General features: G+C 45.5%; 2 non-coding genes across 2 annotated transcripts; both read left to right on the top strand.

Moving 5' to 3' along the window:
* Positions 1-973: 973 nt before the first annotated feature.
* On the top strand, positions 974-1,045 carry TRNAE-UUC (transfer RNA glutamic acid (anticodon UUC)). Its single transcript has one exon. It is a non-coding gene; the product is annotated as a tRNA-Glu (tRNA).
* A 6-nt stretch (positions 1,046-1,051) lies between these two features.
* On the top strand, positions 1,052-1,123 carry TRNAQ-UUG (transfer RNA glutamine (anticodon UUG)). The gene has a single exon. It is a non-coding gene; the product is annotated as a tRNA-Gln (tRNA).
* Positions 1,124-20,182: the final 19,059 nt, after the last annotated feature.

A 20,182-nucleotide genomic window follows, 5' to 3' on the forward strand; every position in this document is an offset into this window, starting at 1 on the left:
TAGCTAAGCAGGGACACAAACTGGAAACGCAATTCAACGTAACTGCACGTAAGTTCAAGTGCCGCACCCCTAGTTCCGCGTAATTCGAGTTTTCTTAGCAAAATATGATATCTGATGAATACATGGGCCTTTCGAAAATCTAAAAATTTTCCAGTGGTGTAGAACTTGTCTGCCATATTTTTAATACTTCTATCTTTTATTTTTACCAGGGCCATTTCAGTCGATTTTCCTTTATGGAACACGTACTTGTTCGTTTATATGAAGTTTTTTTGCATCGAAAAAGCTACCGAGATGTTTTTTCTTGACACGTTCTACAACCAGAAAAAAAAAGTGGAAAAATCGAAATTTTACTAGAGTTATTCATGTCATTATATGGTTCACCCTTGTGAATGATCACGACATGAGTTATAGTCATCTTTGTGGGAAAGATTCCCGAAGCCAGCACTCGGGTGCAGAAGTCAGCAAGCGGCTTTGAGTTTGCGTAGCTTTTGAAAGATGCGGCTTTAATGTGGTCTCTTCTTGCTGTCTATCGATTAGAAAGAGAGTTTATGATAAAGTTTATCTTATCCTCTGAAGCGGGCGTCAGGAATAGAGATACACGGCAAGTCTGTCCATTATATCTTTCTGAGCTGCATTCAGGCGATAAGGGGGGTGGAAATTTTCCAGGGCCTGCGTTTACTAAATGGCCATTAATAACGCGATGATCCGGTAGGCAGTTTTCAACAATTATTAGTTATTGGTTACCATTCAGCTCCTGTAAACGACGGGTAAGTCTTTCGTATTACGCGTAGAAAGTGCGGCATTAACACAGAGCCATTCCTGTGTGCGCCTGAAACGTCGACGAGCGGATATTTTTATGCGGCGCGCCGGCTGACGTGTGTGAAGCCAACGCGATGCGTCAGACAACAGCTGCTGCTCACATATCGCATGCCGCGTCTTGGGAAAACGTTCCGCAGCTGCAACATCGAGCGTCTCCGGCGTGGTCTAGTGGCTAGGATACCTGGCTTTCACCCAGGAGGCCCGGGTTCGATTCCCGGCGTCGGAATAACTAGGTCTCATGGTGTAATGGTGAGCACTCTGGACTTTGAATCCAGCGATCCGAGTTCGAGTCTCGGTGAGACCTGCGTTCTTTTTCTTCCGATTTTTTTTTTTATTTTTATCTGCGAGTATGCGACCACGAAAAGCCCCGCCTGCCCTCGGTAACCATTCCTCATAAAGGTCAGTGCGATACCTTTTATCTTTTATCACCTGTCTACCACTTGTCAGTGCCCGCCCATCTAGTCGTACTTCAGCTTTTCTTAACTATGCTTTCACGAAATTGCGAGTTATCTCGGACGAAGAAGGCTGCAAGGGGTGTTCTGCTTTTCGGAACTAAACCGCCATCTGTTCCGAAGCGCACATGAAGCCTTCGATATCAAATCTCTACAATATAGAAATATTGGGTGTTATACTCTCAGGAATTAAGCTGGTGTATACGACTCGGTACTGTAATAAACTGTAAAATCTGCGCTATCGCTATAAAAAGGTGCTCGTCGTTAATGCCTTGGGATGTCGCCCTTACCGACGTTAGCAGATTGAAAAGAAAGGTTATTATTTGACATACGCTGCAAGGTCGTACGCCGTCGTAATGAAACTTTAGTTCTTCCACACAGCCAGTAGTATCCCAACAGCACGCACTAAGGCTACATGTCAGTATGGACAGAGAGGTGTACTGAGGTAGGCTTGACAAATTCCAAGCAGGAACCAAACTATATAATAACTAATTTCTGCCTGGGTCATTATAACGTACATGAAACGTTACTCGTAAACGTATAACGTTTTTCTGGTTTGTTTTAACATCCACTATGAACAAGCTACATTAAGGTTATGTTAACCCCTCACTCCCTAGTGCCGCATATTTTCGGCATACACTTTACATACCCTGTACTCATTGCTACATAGAGCTTAGATGCGAATTTTAATGCCAGCATGTTCTCAGCACACAGGTTAAGACAGCACTCTCCGGTAAATTGGTCCCTGCTGGCAAGCTGTGCGAAGGAAAAAGAGGTGCGAAAGTGCGATGTCCAACCAGAGCCCAACAACTTCCTCGTGTCTGGGTTTCTCGAAAATATCACGGGGCAAATGCATTTGTAGTATAAAAATGTTCACTGCCTCTGGGCCTTCTTTAGGGCTTTCAAAAAACTCGGACAAACAAAACGAAGTGAAACTAATTCTAATTTTTGCTATTTTTCGATGTACGAATCTCTCAAATTTTACCAGCGGCAACAAATTTTGATAGTTCCTTTTGAATGTGGGTACATTAGCTAGTATAATGCGGAGCTAATAATTTTTTTATTTGCTTCCTTCATAATTTCAGCATTAAGGGTTGAAGTTAAATCATGCAGGGCCACAACAAGCATTTGTGATATTATGCACATGTACCAGCAAGTGCACATATACTAGCAACTGCATATAAAGCAAAAATTTCGCGAAGGCTACAGGAGAGCTGTACAGCACACCAAAACTATAAAACATCTAACACTCAAACACTCTGATGATTTTGCCGACACATTGGGCTCATGCTTTTTTTTACAACTGATGCATAGTGTCTTCGGGGGTGTTAATGGTGAATTGTTAGCAGGTAACTTTTTCAAAATAATTTTGGCATGTATATAATCATTTTCCGACAGGAGCAAAGCGATTTAGTTGCATAGTTCCATTTTTCGAACTTTGTCATCACTACAGGAACTCCAGAAGAAAGGTTCGGGACAGTGCGTGAAATAAATGCTTTGAATAAACGTGCGTTACAGTGGAACATTTTTTCACGTTGAAGTAATGTTTTCTTAATGTTGTCTGTCATTGCTGCACAATCACTCGTGAAACAAATATGCAATATAAATGCCCATTCTTGTTCTGACTTCCATCGCAGCCAATCACTTTTTGAACCCTTTTAAAAACGAGCAAGCAGTATTAATAAGGAGTCTTGTCCTTCCATTACAGTCCATCGCTTTCTGAACGTTGAGCTTTAACAATTGCTTGTGAAACGAACTGCATTATTAGATCAGTATGGTACATCTCTACATGTTTCTGATATTATTTTCCAGCTTCATCTGAAACGTTAAATCAATATTTGAAGCATAACAAATATGTTATACGCCAAGTTACAATGCTATATCGATATTGCGATTCGTAACTTCAGTAATATTTTGAACATTACATGAGCCTTTGGAGCACTAAATATACCGTATATGTTAAATTTTATACTTACGTAATGTTATCACACGACACATCACATTACTTAACCATGATAACAAATCAGTAATGCTGTTATAACGTGTTATAACGTTCCCTGTTACCTGAAGGGCGCGGGTCTGGCTTGCTGGTTCATGGTAGAGAAGTTGTGAAGGTTAACGAGTGAAAAAAGTAGAGATGGAAGAGAGAACATGATAATGGCATAGCACTCTGAAGGGAGTCAGTATCCTTAGTTCCGCAGAGACGCCTTGTTCTCGACTCTTGTGAAGTGCATCAGTAGCACACCTCGAGAGTTCTCGCACCCGCAAGTCCTTTAACCTAGGTAATCGCACATTGCTTTTTCAAAAAGCGCGGGCACATAGACTCCTGCCCCTGCCGGAAGAAAGAGTAGTTACTTCTTTTGGTGCATGGCCTCTGACTGTTTAAATACGGCGCTCGAGGCGGATGCTCGGAGGCACTTTATTGCCGAGTGCTGTCACCTTTACGAAGATGGCGCCAGCAGTCCATTGCGTTCGCTCAGTGCATGTCACCGTGATGCATGCGATACATTGAAGGCAATGCAGGCACCTTGTATTATCCGTATATAGTTCAAGGCCCTCTACCCCCCAAAGGAAGCGAAGAAATTTCCGTGATAGAAGAAATTATCAGGTTAAAAAGTTGGTAAAGAACCCGAAGTAGTGGCTGAGTGGATGAAGTGCTCTCACACCAAGTGCGATGTCTCTTGTTGAATCCTGGCCGTGGATGCCGCATTTAAAGGAGAGCTAAATGCGAAAGCTCTCTTGAAGTGGCATTTGATGGCTTGGTAAAGAAACCCCGTTGGTTGCTTCGCAGTTTTGAGAGCTCTTTATGGCCCAGATTTAGCTATAGCCTGGGTAAATCCACTGACGCAGTAAAGATGATTTTTATGCATCGTGAATTAACTTCAAGAGCTTTACATCCTGTCGGCCGTTTTGGGTGTATTTTTATTTGGCTTTGACCCATCGTTTTACAAAAAAAAAACTTTTCAAATAGACTACTTATGTTTCCTGCGTTCTCGAAAGTCTCTGTGGCACCATTTTGGGCATCGCATTATCAATTTGCTCCGAGCAGCAAAGTTAATCCTTTTGAGGAAAGGGGCACCGCATTTAAGAGAAGTTGATATGAAAAGTTCAGAAACCAATCTTTAAAATAATTGCGATAAACGCTCGCACAGGTACCAAGCGTAATGAGCAAAATTGCCAAAATTGCCAAAATTCCGGTTTATGTCGGCCGATAAATACACGTCAGCACGCAAGTTCGTCCGGTGAACCAGCGGGGGCCATCGACGGAAGCTTTCTCAATTTCTCCACTTCATAAACAATGATTTCTCTAGGAATCAGTTAGTCTAATTTGTGCATTGTTCTATAGCTTACTGTACACTGCTTGCAACACATTTTTGCTAATGATGTCAGAGCAAGGTTACACTAGATCAGTCCAGTTCCTGAAAAGACCCTATTCATAGCACAAATCAGGTAATAAAGAAGTGTGGAGAATATGTCAAATTCTTATATAGAGGTTTCATGCTTACATTAAACATCCGCTATCACTTAGACTGGAAAACTCACCATCGACTGCAATGTGAGAAAGTCCTTCACAGGTGGTGTGAGAGTGTACCTGTCAGAAAGAGTGTCAGCCTGGCGAATGCCATTTCCTCGATGGTATTCGCAGTACGTTTGCTGGAGATACGCCGGACCTTGGATTGTGAAGAATCAACGATAAGAGTTAAGAAAGAACACCTGATTGGCCTACAGTTTTCGTCTGGCGTTTCTGGAACGTTATCATGCTACTAGCTAGCGCCGCTAAGCCCCGCGTCTTATGATTCTTCAATGGGACAAGCAGCGTTTTTAGGCGTACTTTATAGCACAGATAACGAATTGGATTCTGCCACAGGATTTACGTTCTGGGTGGTCTCCCGCACACGCCAAAGGCTTAGGCGTCTGGTTGCCTTGTCTAACGAATGTTCAAAAACTATTCAAAGTTTTAACAATTGGCTTGCATGGAAACGATGACAATTTAAAACCGTTTCGGGTTAAAAAAGCGCCAGTTTAGAAGAGTTGCCGTCCCCATTCGCTTTTTGCCGGCCGGGGGCTTCACATCGAACGGGGTCTAGGTTTTCCATTATTCAATACCGTATTTGTCGGAACAAACAAGAAAATTTTCCAAAATTGACACGTTTGCAACACTGTTACCCCTTTTCACGCTGCAGGTCTAGAAGACAATTAGTGTATCCATATACTCCTGTGTATGCCTCACCGCGCCTAGTGGTCTGATGCTGCATCACAAAAGAAATGCGTTTTCGAATCAAACCTATGCTACCACCGTGTATTTTTTACGAACAAAGTACACTCCCTTACTGCCTTGACTGCACTACATGGTGGCAAACTAAGTGAACTAGACCGCTCTACCGCATTCATGAGCGACTTGTGGAATACGTTGTGGTAAAACATGCTAACAATACCGCTCTGCCGAATCACTTTTAATTGCGAGGAAACTGCATTATTATGAGATACCATTATGAACATATTGATGTGAATGGTTTAATCTTCCGATGCATAGCAAAATCTTTTAAACTCTTCCCTGATATCACGCCGAGTATTTAAAACTGCCACAGAAAACCAATGCGGTACGTTTTCGGCCATAATTATGAGGCAACTGTGGAATATTGTAAGATATTGTTGTGAACACACTGGTGGGAAAGGTCTAATCTTCCGATGCGTAGCAAAATGTCTCTTAATGTTTGTCATGCGCTCCTAACGAGTAATAAGGACTGCCACAGAAAACCAATGTGGCAAGTTTTTTTTACAATATATAGCAGAAAACTACAAGCGTCCCGAAGAGGGATCTGAAGATGTATTGATTGCTACGGTGCAATTTTATGACATGCGATAAAAATGTGTTCATGAACAACTCCCCGTTGAAAAAATGCGCTTCTCTGGAATTTCAAGGTACGTCATCGACAAATGTAATGCTGAGAAAAAAATAACCAGAGTTTTCCTGGGATAACAGGGAAGATTTCAGCCGAAGCCCTTACAAAAATTGTCCATGACAGTCTATAGTCTTCTTATAGACTCTATTTCCTTCCTATAGATACTTATTTTTGTCTATTCATAGTCTATAGACTGTCTATAGACAAAAGTCTACTAAAAGTGTATGCCATAAACCTATAGGTTGTCTATAGAGTGCCTATAGGATTTGTATTGCCTATAGACTGTTCGTTATGGTTTCTCTATAGGGAGTCAATAGACTTTATAGACAGAAGTCTATGAACAGTCTGCAGACTGTCTAAAGAAATTTTTGTAAAGGGGGGAATAAATAAAGTTTATGGAAATGGGCTACGCTGTAGCTGCCGTAGTATAGCGCTGATTGGAGGTCACTAGCAGAGGGTGTTGCCCTTGAGTAAAGTAATCGTGCTTCGATGTAGATGTTGGGGTTGTGGTTCATAATTCGTTGGTACATACTTGAGCTAGCAGCCGCATGAAACTGAATTTTGTTGTTAAGGGCCGTGCAGCTCTGGTGATGAGGAACATAGATACCTGTGTACCGTACTCTACGACAGGCAGAGGTGGGCAACCTCATGAGGTTTCGACCTCATGAGGTCGACCTCAACCTCAAAATGACCTCAACCTCAAGTTGTGAGGTGGGGTTGAGGTGAGGTCGCCGACGGCTCAAAATTTTGTGAGTGACGTCAGCAAATCAGACCTCGACCTCACGCGTGAGTTTGAGGTTGAGTGAGGTCGTCATTTAGTAAGGTCGAAATTTTGAGGTCGAGACTTTTTGCAGTTGCCACGTCTTACTCCGACGAGTGCCGCTTCCGAAGCGGAGTTGCAGCGCATCACCGCAGTGTTCACGCAATGACGCCTGGTGTTCGGTTTCCCCTCTTTGGACAACCGGACGCCACTGTTCCCTCATTGCTTCGGGTGCTGCGCAGTAATGTCCGTTCAGTCCGAGCCTACAGGTAGACGCACCCCTCTGGTTTTCCCGGAAGGAGTGTTACTGTCACAGCACGCCGCTCACAATCCCCATTCCCCGCTGGCGTAGCACCCGGCTGCCTACCGGTCGGCTCAAACTCCCGGGAGCGCGCAAAGCACGTAAATCACGTTGACCGGCGTTTGCTTTGTTTGATGCCGCAAACAAATAAGTTCAGTCCAACAAGCACACAATAAATTCGTCGCATCGCGGATGGCCCCAAGCAAGACTGTTTCGTGTTCATGCTTGTTTCCGGCACTGACGTCATGGCTCTTGCCTTGCAGTCGAATAAAGGGGATCCTGTTGTACATTACCAGCTGACTGAACAGAAACTGGAGTAGTCGGCACAGGCGAGAGAATGTGATTCAGGTGGTTCCTAACAATGACACCTGCTGATTCGATTTAAAAAGCACGAAACCAGGAAAACCATTCACACCGTCGAAGCTTTTGATCGGTGACTTTCCCTTTTGAATCTCACACTAATTTTCTATATTCCCGTTCTGTAATGCAAGCAGATGCAAATATCATTTCACTTTTTTATCCTTCCGAATAACCACTTTTTTTGGTCTCCGGTTCCTTGTTCCTTCTCGGAAAATCGCTTATTAGCCGAAACACCGCAACACGAGGCGAACGCACCAGCATAGCGGTGTTGAAGCGGCGAAAAAATGCAAAACTATTATGAATGTATGATGATGTGGTAGCTGATTCCTTTTCCTTTTTTTTAATGAAGATGTGTGAATGGAACTGATTACATGCTCGCACTGTGCTGCTGAGTCGCTGTTTTAAACCTTCTAATATGACGTTTAATGGGGCACACTGTTGTTCGCTTCTGTTTTTAGTACGCCATTTTTGTTCGTATTGTAATCATTATCTTTTGTTTTCTCGTATGGGATCAGTTAGGTTGGCGGCCTGCCTTGCAGACGACCAGGCACTACAGGTTATCTTTAACTATTTTGCATAGACCCATGGTTCATCTGAAACGGCTTCGCTAAATGCTCGCGTGTTGCTCGTCGGCAAAAAACGTCGAGGATGCTGGCGTACCATTGAGTAGTTCAGTTTTGAAGGAAAACAAGCGATTGCCTTAAAGCAGCTTTTCTCAGACTGGTTGACGAAATGGTACCCAGAATTCTGTTGAGGCGTGTGAGTACTTAGGCGGTTTTTTTTTTCTCCCGGGGTAGAAGGAGGGGTGGTGGGTGTGTGGTGGGGGGGGGGGGGGGGGGGTGTCTCGGAAAAAGATTTCGCTGCGGAGAAATTTGAGCGGAGAGCCATGATGCTCTTGACAGATGACAGAGAGAGCGGTTCACGCTGCCCATTCTAGGCCAGTTGTTTTGACCCGTGGGATTTTAATAGTTGGCACAGTGTTTGTAGACGTAATCTAGCCCTTTCTTTTTCAAAATGCCGCGGGTTCACCGAGTCATCGGAGATTTCCCGGGATTTCGACACCATTACCATCGCCGCCTGGAGGGAAGTGGCGGTAACCGGGGAGGGTCTTGACCTCTCAGGAACATCAACATCATCATCATTAATTATTAGTTGCAGGTACTCCTATTTTCCCGCTGAATGTCTTCGGTTGCTTTGTATTGTACAATATTTATTCAATATTCTGGCAACATTTAATTTGGTAGCGGTATATCAGACTTCCCCGCGCTCATAAGGATACACTGTTAGCATCAGCATCATCGCTATCATCTCGAGAGTCAAAGGCATGTGTCGTTGCATGATCTTTACAGTATGATGTACATGAGAGCTGGCGCGTTTACCTGCCGGACAATCCGAATGTCATTAATGACCGGGTTGGGGGCACTCTTTGTAATTCGTCATGCGCGCATGTGTAGGAATGTGGGATCCATATGGATCTTGAAATGGGGGTGGAAGGGGGTGGATTGGGGGCCTGGTATGACGACAAATCACATCGTTGCCACGTGAGTAGGTGTGATGTCATATTACAGCGCCGTCACGTGACCAAGTTTCTTTGCACATTACATTGCTGTCACGTGACCTGGTATGACGTCACACTCACACGATGCCATCACTGATAATACTAATTAGTCTTAGCATCACCTAACTATATTAAACAGCATTAATTATTTATGTGACATCATCTTTGTCGCGTGACTCGTCGGCTCGTGACGTCGCATGGCGCCGTTTTTTGCTAACACTTTTTTGCGGATATGACCTTGAAAGTGAGCCATTTAATGCTTTCGCAATAATAAGAGAAGCCGCTCGCTTCTACACAGACATAAATACAACGTTCCTCTGTTGATGTACTACAATCGTCGCAGATTGTTAAGTGTTTTCGAAGGCAACATACAGAGAACTGAAAAGAGCATTCTCGCTATGCCGGATACAGCTAGAAAATCGAAATATACTGATATGCGTCCGCATAACCGTCTCATTGGAAAGTACATCGACGACCAGTTTCTTTATATTCGGTACCGATTCTCAAGCCTGAAAGAGTATCGTGAATGTCTCCCCCCTCCTCCCAATTTCCGGTAGATGGTATAGAAGGGGTGTGTTTGTCAATTGTCGGTTCGTGCGTGAATGAGCCAGAGTCTTCCAATACGAACTAGTATGCATGAAGCAGCTTGCCAAATATTGACACATATAAAGTACTCACCGACGTTCTGGAGGTAACCGCGTATGGGACAACCCTGCCCGCAGGCCATACACTCTCTGAGGGTTCATCCCAGATTATAAGCTTCTCCTACTGCGTGTCCGTGCACACCTTATTAAATAATAATCATCATTTGGCTTTCCTGTCTCACAGGATTCTCAGAATTGTTTTTAACGAAAAAACTTCTTAGCTTTTTGTTTTGTTTTCGCTTGTTTTCTGAGGTCAAGCAGCCGACCTTAACCTCACAATTTGAGGTTGAAGTGAGGTTGAGTGAGGTCAGCAGTGCCTCAGGAAAAGTGAGGTGAGGGCGTCTAAGGAGACCTCAACCTCAACTGAAGAGGTTGAGGATGAGTGAGGTCGGCAAATTCTTTTTTGAGGTTGAGGTGAGGTCCAGATTATTGAGGTCAAATGCCCACTTCTGGCTGTCTGCAGTCCTTTGCAGCAGCAGACCCAAGCAAGTAGAGTTTGCAACAGACTTCGAAGGTATCCGGAGCAAGTTTTCGAGTCGTAAAAACTCGACGTTTTGTCAAATAATCGACCGTGGCCAAAATGGCCACTCAGAAGTAGTGCTATAACTATCTGTCAGGTAGATAGCTACAGTAGCGCGAGAGAAAGCTGAATTCCAGTGGCCGTTTTAAGGCGAAAGCCTTTAATGGCTCATCGTTGTCCGTCCGTCCGGCCGTCCGTCTGTCCGTCCACGAAATCTGTCACACTATATCTGACAATAATCCTAGTGACGTCATGAATGGTATAATATGCTGTAACCCATGTACTCTTAGCAATTCATAATTAATCCTAGTGACGTCGCCAATGGCATAATATGCAGTAACCCAATGGATTCTTACGCCGTGACCACATGCCACCGAGGTCACGTGACCTTGTGGCATCACCAACACCTGCCCACAATGGCAAGTGGCAACCTGGCCACCGGGCAGTGAGCAAACTTCCCACCGTGGTAGGTGGCAGTTAAATTATTAACACCGTAGCGTTAAGGAGCTCGAGGCGCAGAAAATCCGGCGTCGGCGTCGTCGACTGTGAGCAAAAAATCCACGGAAAGTCCCCGGAGAAGCAACCTGGGAGGCAGATGGGCCACCTAGGTCACGTGACATCGCGGCATCATCACAACCTACCCCCTGGATTGTGAGCAAATTGTCCACCGTGGCATGTGGTAGCTATATCAACGATTGGCCACTCGGGATCGAAGAACAACCTGGGTCACACAAGGCCCACCGGTGCCAGCCCCTGCCACTGCAGGGCAGTGCCGCATCGCTTAACCGCACCACCACTGCGCAAGGAGTGGTACGAAGGCTTCCAGGGATCTATTAATGTGAAGTATAGAATGGATAAATCCGCATATTTGAGCATTATTATTATTTTATTTTATTATTTACAGCATACTGCTAGACTCATTGTGCAGGCTTTCGCAAGGCGGGGATACACACATAGAAACACAGGACATACACGCATAAAAAAACGGTTACGGTCAGGTTAGTGCAGGAATGAAAATGGTAATAACTGCTTGCAAAATAACTTAAAAAAAGGAACAAGGCAATGCAATACAATCCGATAAATCATGTGCGCAGAAAACAAATAAAAACAAACATTTCCAAAACAGTGCACTTATTCCGATTCAAGATATGACAATCCTTCCAAAAAAGCATCAAACGAATTACAGGTGACCACATCATTCGGCAACGCATTCCAATCTCGGATGGCTTGTGGAAAGAACGAAGATTTGAATGTGCCACTATGAAATCTGTAGTCGGTAATGTGCTTAGTATGCTTTGTTCTCGGGTTTAATGATTTAGAAAATGACAAGTACCTATTTTGATCTATTTTGAAAGCATCATTTCATAGTAGAAAACTAAACTTTAGCCGCAAGAATTTGGCCCTATTTTGTATTGTTGGAAGACCAGCTTTGCGTAACAGTGCTGTAAGGGAATCGCTGCGGTGGTACTTGCTATAAATGAATCTAATTGCCTTTCGCTGAACGCTTTCTAATTGATCAATGCAGTGGTTAGTCGACGGAAACCAAAAAATTATGCTATATTCTAGTACTGAACGAACAAGTGAGGTATACGCTAATAATTTGGTGTCAGGTGCAGCAGATGTTAAGGAACGCTTCAACGAATAGGGCGCAATAAGTGCCTTAGATGCTATATACGAAACATGCCTATTCCATTTCAAATCCGATGAGATCAAAATTCCTAAGTGCTTATGTTCAACTTTTCTTATGTTCTTCAACTGTTCTTCAACACACTAATCTATTGCATCATACCCTTAAGGCGGTGTCTAAGTGCCCCTTCTATTATTTTTTTTATTGGGAAGAACAATCTGGGTCACACAAGCCCCACCGGTAGCTCTGTTGGAAACGGCTACCTGCCAGAGCAGTGACGCATCGCTTCCCCACTGCGCCAGGAGCGGCATGAGGACTCTTTGCGATCTATGAATCTAGATAACGGCCAATACCGCGCATATGGGCTTGTAGACAGAACCTAGGCGACAGAGGAGCACTTGCGGGGGAGGTGATATCGCATTGTACTCTAAACAGTATCCGCATCTGCGAAGTGATGCACAAAGAGGACCTCAGGCCACTTAAGGGACCCATTAATGCTATCGAGTTATGACCTTAGGGAGGAACTTAAGTGTCCTCTCAAGTTTTTGTCGCATTAAAGATATTTGCGCTTTTTACGCAACAGCACGAAGCGGCACTTTTGCCCTTTCTCGACACCTCAGCTCCCATATATGCATACCTATATCGGAAGTATTGGGACCACTCAGATAGAATCGAACAAATAGCATGACGAAATCGAGTGCTTAACAGAAACCCGTTCGGTCAAGAATGAGCGCCGACCAATATTTCTTGCTGCGTTCGCTAGTTACAATAGAAAAAAAACATCCCGTTCGCAAGGCTAACTATGCTAATTATTCTTGCATCTAAGAAATCAGTGCTAGCTCTAGCTAACACTCTCTACGAAAAAGCGTCGAGTTCGCAATGTATACAGTTCTGTAGAAAGCCCCTTCAAAAGTTAATCCAAAGTCTGCTGCTAGGCGACACTTTCTTTCTTGCGCCCTGATTTCGTTCTTCATCCTTTCAGGTAGTCAGAATTATCCGGAGCGCTCCGCTGCCCACCGAATTGTGTGCAAACTGCCCACCGGGGCAGGTGGCAGTTAATGATTGGTCGCTCGGGACGAGCAACATGGGTCGTACAAGGCAGCCCGCAGGGAGCACCTGTCATTGCAGGGCAGCGGTGCATCGCTTAACCGCTGCACCGCTGCGCCAGGAGGGGTATGAGAACTCCCAGGTATCTATGAATGTAGAGAATGGCCTTCTGCATATATGGCAATTAACCCATTACGCTATCGCGCCACGCACTTAAGGCATAGCTTAAGTGTCTCCTCCAATTTTTTTGTCTATTCATACTACGGGTCACTTGAACTGGGCTTTGAACTCTTGTGCAACGCATTACCAGCGCAGTGTAATTGGTGTGAGGTCGAACTCGCGGTCAGAATAATATTGTTTTCGAGGGCACGATGTTTAGGCTCTGACATTTGTCACGAAATTTTTTGCAGTGCTGCCAGCAAGTCGAACGTCGAATAACTTAGAAAGTGTTGATTTGTATACGTTGCCGAAAGCACACATTTTTCCCCAGGGCCTACCAACTGTTACTGAAGCGCGGTTCATATCAGAGCAAAAAACATACTGATAGAAACGCATCGCCGAGGACAAAATAAAATTCAGAGCACACATTCAGAGCTCACACGTTGACGCACTACAAGAAGTGCCTGGGTTATATCAAGAGTACTTTTTGCTTGGCGTGGTTGAAAGTAATTTCGTGGCGCCTTTACAAAATTTATTTCACGTAAGAGCACTTTAGCTTACCGTCACTCTCCTGTCTAACCTATGAAACTACCAAGAGGACGGCGCATCTGAGCCGTTGCGACGTGAATCACTGAAACAGATACTAAATAGGACCACACCGGACGAAAGATTTGTCACAAACTAATAAAGTTACGTTCGCTTATCCTTCGCGTGTTACTCTGCATTCGCGCGCCTTGTGTTTCCTTGCATTATAGCTGCCGCGTTTCCCTCCCTCTAAGGTGCATCAGTTATGCGGGCACGGACAACCACGGCAAGGCTATGCGTATATAGTTCACGGCACGTGCTTGCGCTTAGTATGAATCCATTCAGGGCGACTGCTGGGTATGGCATACACATGTGCAGCGGATCGCACTCTTGCGCACATACATCCGCGTGCATATGCAATCGCCGGCCAGAATGTCTGCCTCGCTGCCGCTGGGAAAAGCGAAGGTTGTCCGCATAACTGAGCTATGCTCAGCAGCTGCGCTTGTGCATATGCTCACTCACGCTCCTTGTCTCGACGACATGCAGCGGCGTTGACGTATACGTACACCCGGTGCATATTTCAACGGCCGGCTTTCCCTTTCGCTAACCGCCGCCACGCGATGATGTGGCCGGAGCTGCGGGCAACGAGAATTCTTGTTAGCCGTCTCGAGCGGCACTCGGTGCCGGCCTGCGGTGTGCTTTTACGTGACAGGCTATTATTTCCGCGCAGCGCTATGTACCGACACGGGGGCAGGTAATCCCGCGTTGTGCTGTGCACGGAACTGTTCTTTTCTACTCAGCACTACACAACAGGATGCACCGTGGAAGAAACGAGGGAAGATGATTCTCGAAGCAGAAACTTGAACAAGGGGAGGGAGAAGGAATGCCAGGTGCAGTCTCCTGAAGAGTGCTTCGTCAACAGCTCTCGCTCCTTGTACGTTCTGCCAGTTATTTAACGCATATTCATGGACAAACTAACCCGAAGCAACGGAACGACGCCCGAAAACTACTTCTGACTCCATGCAACCACCAAGACATGAACCATCAAGAGTGTGCTCCCTGCGTCTCATTTCGACACAAATGGCCCTGCGATGATAAACCTTGTGAAAACAAATTCGAGAAACCGAGCAAGAGAAAGGAAAGTTTAAAATTTCTGCGATATTAGACAGTGCTCTGCGATGGACAGTGCGAATCATTCAACATGCTGCAGCCGAGATCCGCCCCTCGGCTGTAGTGCTGGTGATTATCTGGTTATCGGTTCGCGTTCTCGTTAGTGTGCATCGGTGCACGTGCGCCTGCCATCGAGGCAGCCTAGTTTTCCTAGCTACACGGTGCCACCGGTCTTCGGTAGACGTTCCATCGTTTCAGGTTCTCTTCTCCATTATAATTAGTATGAGTACTTTTAGTCTCAAAGTACAAGGCCGCATGCGTACAAGGCGGTTATCGGCTCTGAATTGCCACACATGTATAGCCGAATTAGTGCCGAAGAGGAAGCTGAAGCTGCTGTGCCACAGAATATAAATACTGGACAGCGTTTAGCAATAATCTCTTGGGTAATTTCTTCCATCTGTTCACCAAGCGTGCACGTCAGCCTGCAGACATGCTGACTGACGTCGTCGCCTCAACGACACCGAGGCAAAATATGTGGTTGAGCTGAGAACACAGGCGCTAACTAAACTGGCGAAACCGCTAGGACTAACGTGGTGAGCGTAGTTCGCACGCTATCGAAGCCTCATTTCCGGCTGGACAATCAGTTGCACGCACATAGACATGCACGCCACTCCTTCCGTCAGGTGTTTACCGTCTGATCCCACAGAAGCTTAGCGAGTGGGTTGCAAGGCATGAGCATGAGACGCGCTTCAACCGTAGGCCACGGAAACCGCCCAAGACCAGTGAACCGGGAGCGGCTAGCGTCTCCGCTGTCAAAGCAACAGCCCGCGCATGCGCAGATCAATATTCCCGAAAACCTCTGGCGCTCCTTCTTGCGCTATAGAGCCGAAGTTGCGAGCAGGTCCGTCATATTGCCATCGCATACGTCCAAGTTATGAGAGAAAGCCGCCACTAGGGCATACGGGAGGCGTGCTTGGTGCAGCGGTTATACCCTATGCTCGTTCAATCCGCAAATTTTTTGTGATAGCATAGAATCCTAGTTGGAGCGAAAATCCGGTGACGAGCGTCGTCACAATGGCGGGGAGCCGGAATTCTGGCGAGCAGGGGAGTCATCACTGGCGTCACAAAAGCGGAGAATCGCGATTGGCTGGAGGGACGTGGCGCCACCAGACCGGCAAGGACGTTACCAGAAGGAATAAATCCCATTGGCTGAAGGTACGTGACGTCACCACGCCGGAAGTGACGTCACCACGCCAAGTACGTCTGTGTGAGGCCTCCACCTGCGAACCGCGGAAAGTGGTAGGTTGTGTACGGGAAAAAACAATGGTCGGAAAAAGCAACCGGGTCTCCAGCCCCACCAGGGTGGCACTGACGTCGCCAGACAGACGGACGAGGTTCGTCTGTGTGATACCCTCTGCCAACCTTGGCAGGGGACAGGTGGTTTTCTGGATGAGCATTGCGCGGGGAGAGCGAACGTTTTAAGAGGGCGGAAAGAGCATTTGCTCAGCTGGCTCAGCCATGACGTCACATACCCTGACGTGGCGAGAAGGTTGCAATTGGCGGTGCGGAACGTCTGTGCCGGTACGCCATCAGTAGATAGCAACTCTTTATTCAGTCCAAATGTGGTGCCTCTGCATGTCGGAGCAGTTCGCCGGCGGCATGATTGCACACACTGCAAGAAAAAAAGACCCTGGTTCGAATTCGACAGCGGCGGCTGCGTTTTTATGGAGGAAAAACGCTAAGGCGCCCGTGTGCTGTGCGATGTCAGTGCACGTTAAAGATCCCCAGGTGGTCGAAATTATTCCGGAGATATTCACTACGGCACCTCTCTCTTCCTTTCTTCTTTCACTCCCTCCTTTATCCCTTCCCATACGGCGCGGTTCAGGTGTCCGCCGATATATGAGACAGATACTGCGCCATTTCCTTTTCCCCAAAAACCAAGTATTATTATTATTATTATTATTATTATTATTATTATTATTATTATTATTATTATTATTATTATTATTATTATTATTATTATTATTATTATTATTATTATTATTATTATTATTATTAAAAAAAGATAACATTGCTGTGTATATTGCGTTGTGCGTGATAAGGGAGGTCGCACAACCAGGATCTGCGCTATCGCATTATCACGCGTATTCATCTATTAAGTGTCCAAAATGTTTTTAGCAGCCGGACATGCTTTATTCTAGAAAAACTACTTCTGCAGTGAGTCACAAAGCTCGTTAGTAATGCATCGACTGCACGAAAGGAGTAATGTTTCATAAAGATAATTGTTCCTTCTTTAGAGAATTTGAGAAGTAGAGAAAAGAAAATTTTCATGGAGTAACAGGCAATTTTAAGAACGGAAATTGTTTCAAGCTTTCCAGATTAATTGCCGGAATTTTGAAGCTTCTGCAGGGAAAGAACCTTAAATGGAAATTTTACGGTAAACTGAGAGAATTTTCGTCTACGGCATGGAACATCAACGCACAAAAACTTATCTCAGCGAATTATCAACAAAAAATAATCGCCATATGAATCGATCGCGCCATCTCTTGTAAATGCCATCAGTCACAAGCTCTGTCTTTTCAACAATTAGAGAAAACCTGCCAAAACGTTGCGTGCTTTTGATACAAAAACATCTTTTCCATGCACAAGCTTACGCGTATAAAATAAAAGAGGGAAGAGTGCGAAACTAGCAAATGAATCAGTGGACTTCCAGCAGCAGTCAACTGCCAAAAGGTGGGCAGCTGTTGCCGTCTATGAAATGAAACAGTGCTTTGGAATAATGTGGTCACGTTGGCCGCTAGAGGCGCGAGCGGCGGATGTAAAGCAAAAGCGAAACTCGGGATTTTGTAGGAAGCCTATAAGTAACCCAGCATCTGCAACCGCATCGTCGGCACGGCGTCCTGGGAACTTTTGTTCAATCCTATGTGTGGTTTCCACTATTGCTAGTCGAAGTTCGCCTGGTAGATGTCACAGCGTTGCGAAAAGCGAAGAGGTCGCTCAGTTTGACACAGATAATAAAGCTGATTAATACAGTGGGACACGACCTAAAAAGACAGCAGCTGGCCACAACACTCTATGGTCCGTCGGGTACTGATTACTCCGCTAGCCAAACACAGCAGTACATGATTAATAGGCGGCATTTCAGGTTTAACGTCCCGAAACGACACATCGGCTGTGAGGGACAGCGTAGTGGAGGGCTCCGCATTATTTTAAACCACCTGGGGTGCTTTAATGTACGCTGACATTGTACAGCACACGGGAGTTCTTTTTTTCGCCTCAGTCGAAACGCTGCCGCTGTGACCAAGATTCGATCCCGCTACCTTGGCATCAGTAGCCGAACGCCAAAGCCACTGAGCAACCACAGCTGGTACAGCAGCAAACAAAATCAACTTTCTAATGTGTTACTCTATTAAATAAAAATTCGGTAGAGGCACTTAAGATGGCCTACGTGTGGGAATGTGAAAGCTTAGTTTTTACGCGGCCGAGTTTCGTTCAATAGAGTTCGTTCTGCAAGATTGTTCGTCTGCGTGGTTTCTTCTGCACGAAGACCGGCACACGTTAGGAACTTCGAGCTGCACATTGACTTGGCGACGGCACTCCCTCGCCGCAGCCTCTCCTCTATGCAGCACGTTGCAGTGCGCTTGGCCTTGGAGGGCAGTTGCCGCGTATCTCCCCAGGCGACGCCATCTGCTCCTCCTGTAACGCGCTTGGCCTGAACGCAACGCGTTCGACCCGATCGGAGACGGCGTGATGACGTCATCTTTTTGGGACCCTTTCTCAGCCTCAACAATGGTAGCCGAGAGAATTTCGCCTAATGCGGCTAGTAATGCATTAGCATTGAAACAAGCGACGTCAAAATTATTGCCTTTATAATTTCGTCTTGGGATTGATTTTTTGGATCTCTAACGCGGAAAGATTTAACAGCGGACTATTTTCTTGTAGTGAAGGAATAGTGCACGGTGATCATGATGTGAGCGGAGCTTCGCCACAGACTTGAGTTGCGTCCGACCATAGATGGGGATTACACTTCGAGCTAAGCAACCTGCGTTTACGTGATCTATGGAATGCCGCTTTGTTTCGGTGAAAATCCTGCGAGCGTTACACTACAGCATTGAAACTTTCTTTGACCAGTACCGCGTCACTGCACTAGAGTATTCAAGCAGTGACAGCAGCTTTTTTGCCCTGTTACCATGAAGACAGAAGTGCAACTGTACCCTCTAAACTCAGTTTTACCGCAAAACTCTGACAATGTCCTAATGCTTCTACGAACTCTCACGCAACGGAGCAACCGACGTGGTTCCGGGTGCACCGATCCTCCTTGAACTAGTCTGAGGCGCTGCCACAGGGCGGCGCCGATTTCGTAAAAATAAAAAAAACTTTAGAGATTGGAGGAATGCGAAAGCATTGACTCCTCTTGACGCTCGTCGCCTCTCTTTGCCCCTCTTTGGGTCATTTGACGTTGTCTTCTAATTAATTAACTAATTATTCTATGTCAAACATTTTTTCAGTTAATTATAACTAATCAAACACATTTCAATCCATTCCAAACTGCGTTTTGAGTTAAAATTGTTTTTTTGGGGGTGAAAGGAAATGGCGCAGCATCTGTCTCACATATCGGCGAACACCTGAACCACGCCGTAAGGGAAGGGATAAAGGAGGGAGTGAAAGAATAAAGAAAGAGGTGCCGTAGTGGAGTGCTTCAGAATAATTTCGACCACCTGGGGATTTTTAACGTGCACTGACATCGCACAGCACACGGGCGCCTTAGCGTTACGCCTCCATCGAAACGCGGCCGCCGCGGTCGAGTTCGAACCCGGGTACTCCAGATCAGTAGCCGAGCGCTCTAACCACTGAGCCACCGCGGCGGGGTTCATTTTCAGTTCTTTGCCTATTTTTCCACTATTTTGTTGACAACGGCTGTTTTCCCGTCCACTCACTATATCGACGTCCGTGCTATATCGACGTTTTTTTACATTATTGGCGCTAATTAATTAACTTATCACTCTATTGACACCAAAGTTTTGCGCATAATCATCACATCGTACTCTGTCGATCACAACCATTCGTTTGATGCTACCTGTCCTGAGAGCGTCACAATCACTGCGGACACGTTTGGTGACACGCTTTGGTGACACGCTTTGGTGGCAAGATCCCATCGGCATAGCCTAGAAAGGCTTTCGCATTAATAATGTCATCTTGATCATCAGGACTCAAGACGCACTCGTCTTGTCTTCCGCGGTTTTTAACTGAGGTTGCATCATCTGTGTCGAATGGAACTAACAGAACTGAAATGAAATGGAAAAACACAACAACGTTTAAGTTCATTTCCATCTGACTATGAGCACCAATCAGGTCTTCCGAAAAAATCTTTAAAAAAAAACGTGCGTCGCTCTCGC

Source organism: Amblyomma americanum, chromosome 2 (assembly GCF_052857255.1).
Source record: "Amblyomma americanum isolate KBUSLIRL-KWMA chromosome 2, ASM5285725v1, whole genome shotgun sequence".
Taxonomy (NCBI): Eukaryota; Metazoa; Arthropoda; class Arachnida; order Ixodida; family Ixodidae; genus Amblyomma; species Amblyomma americanum.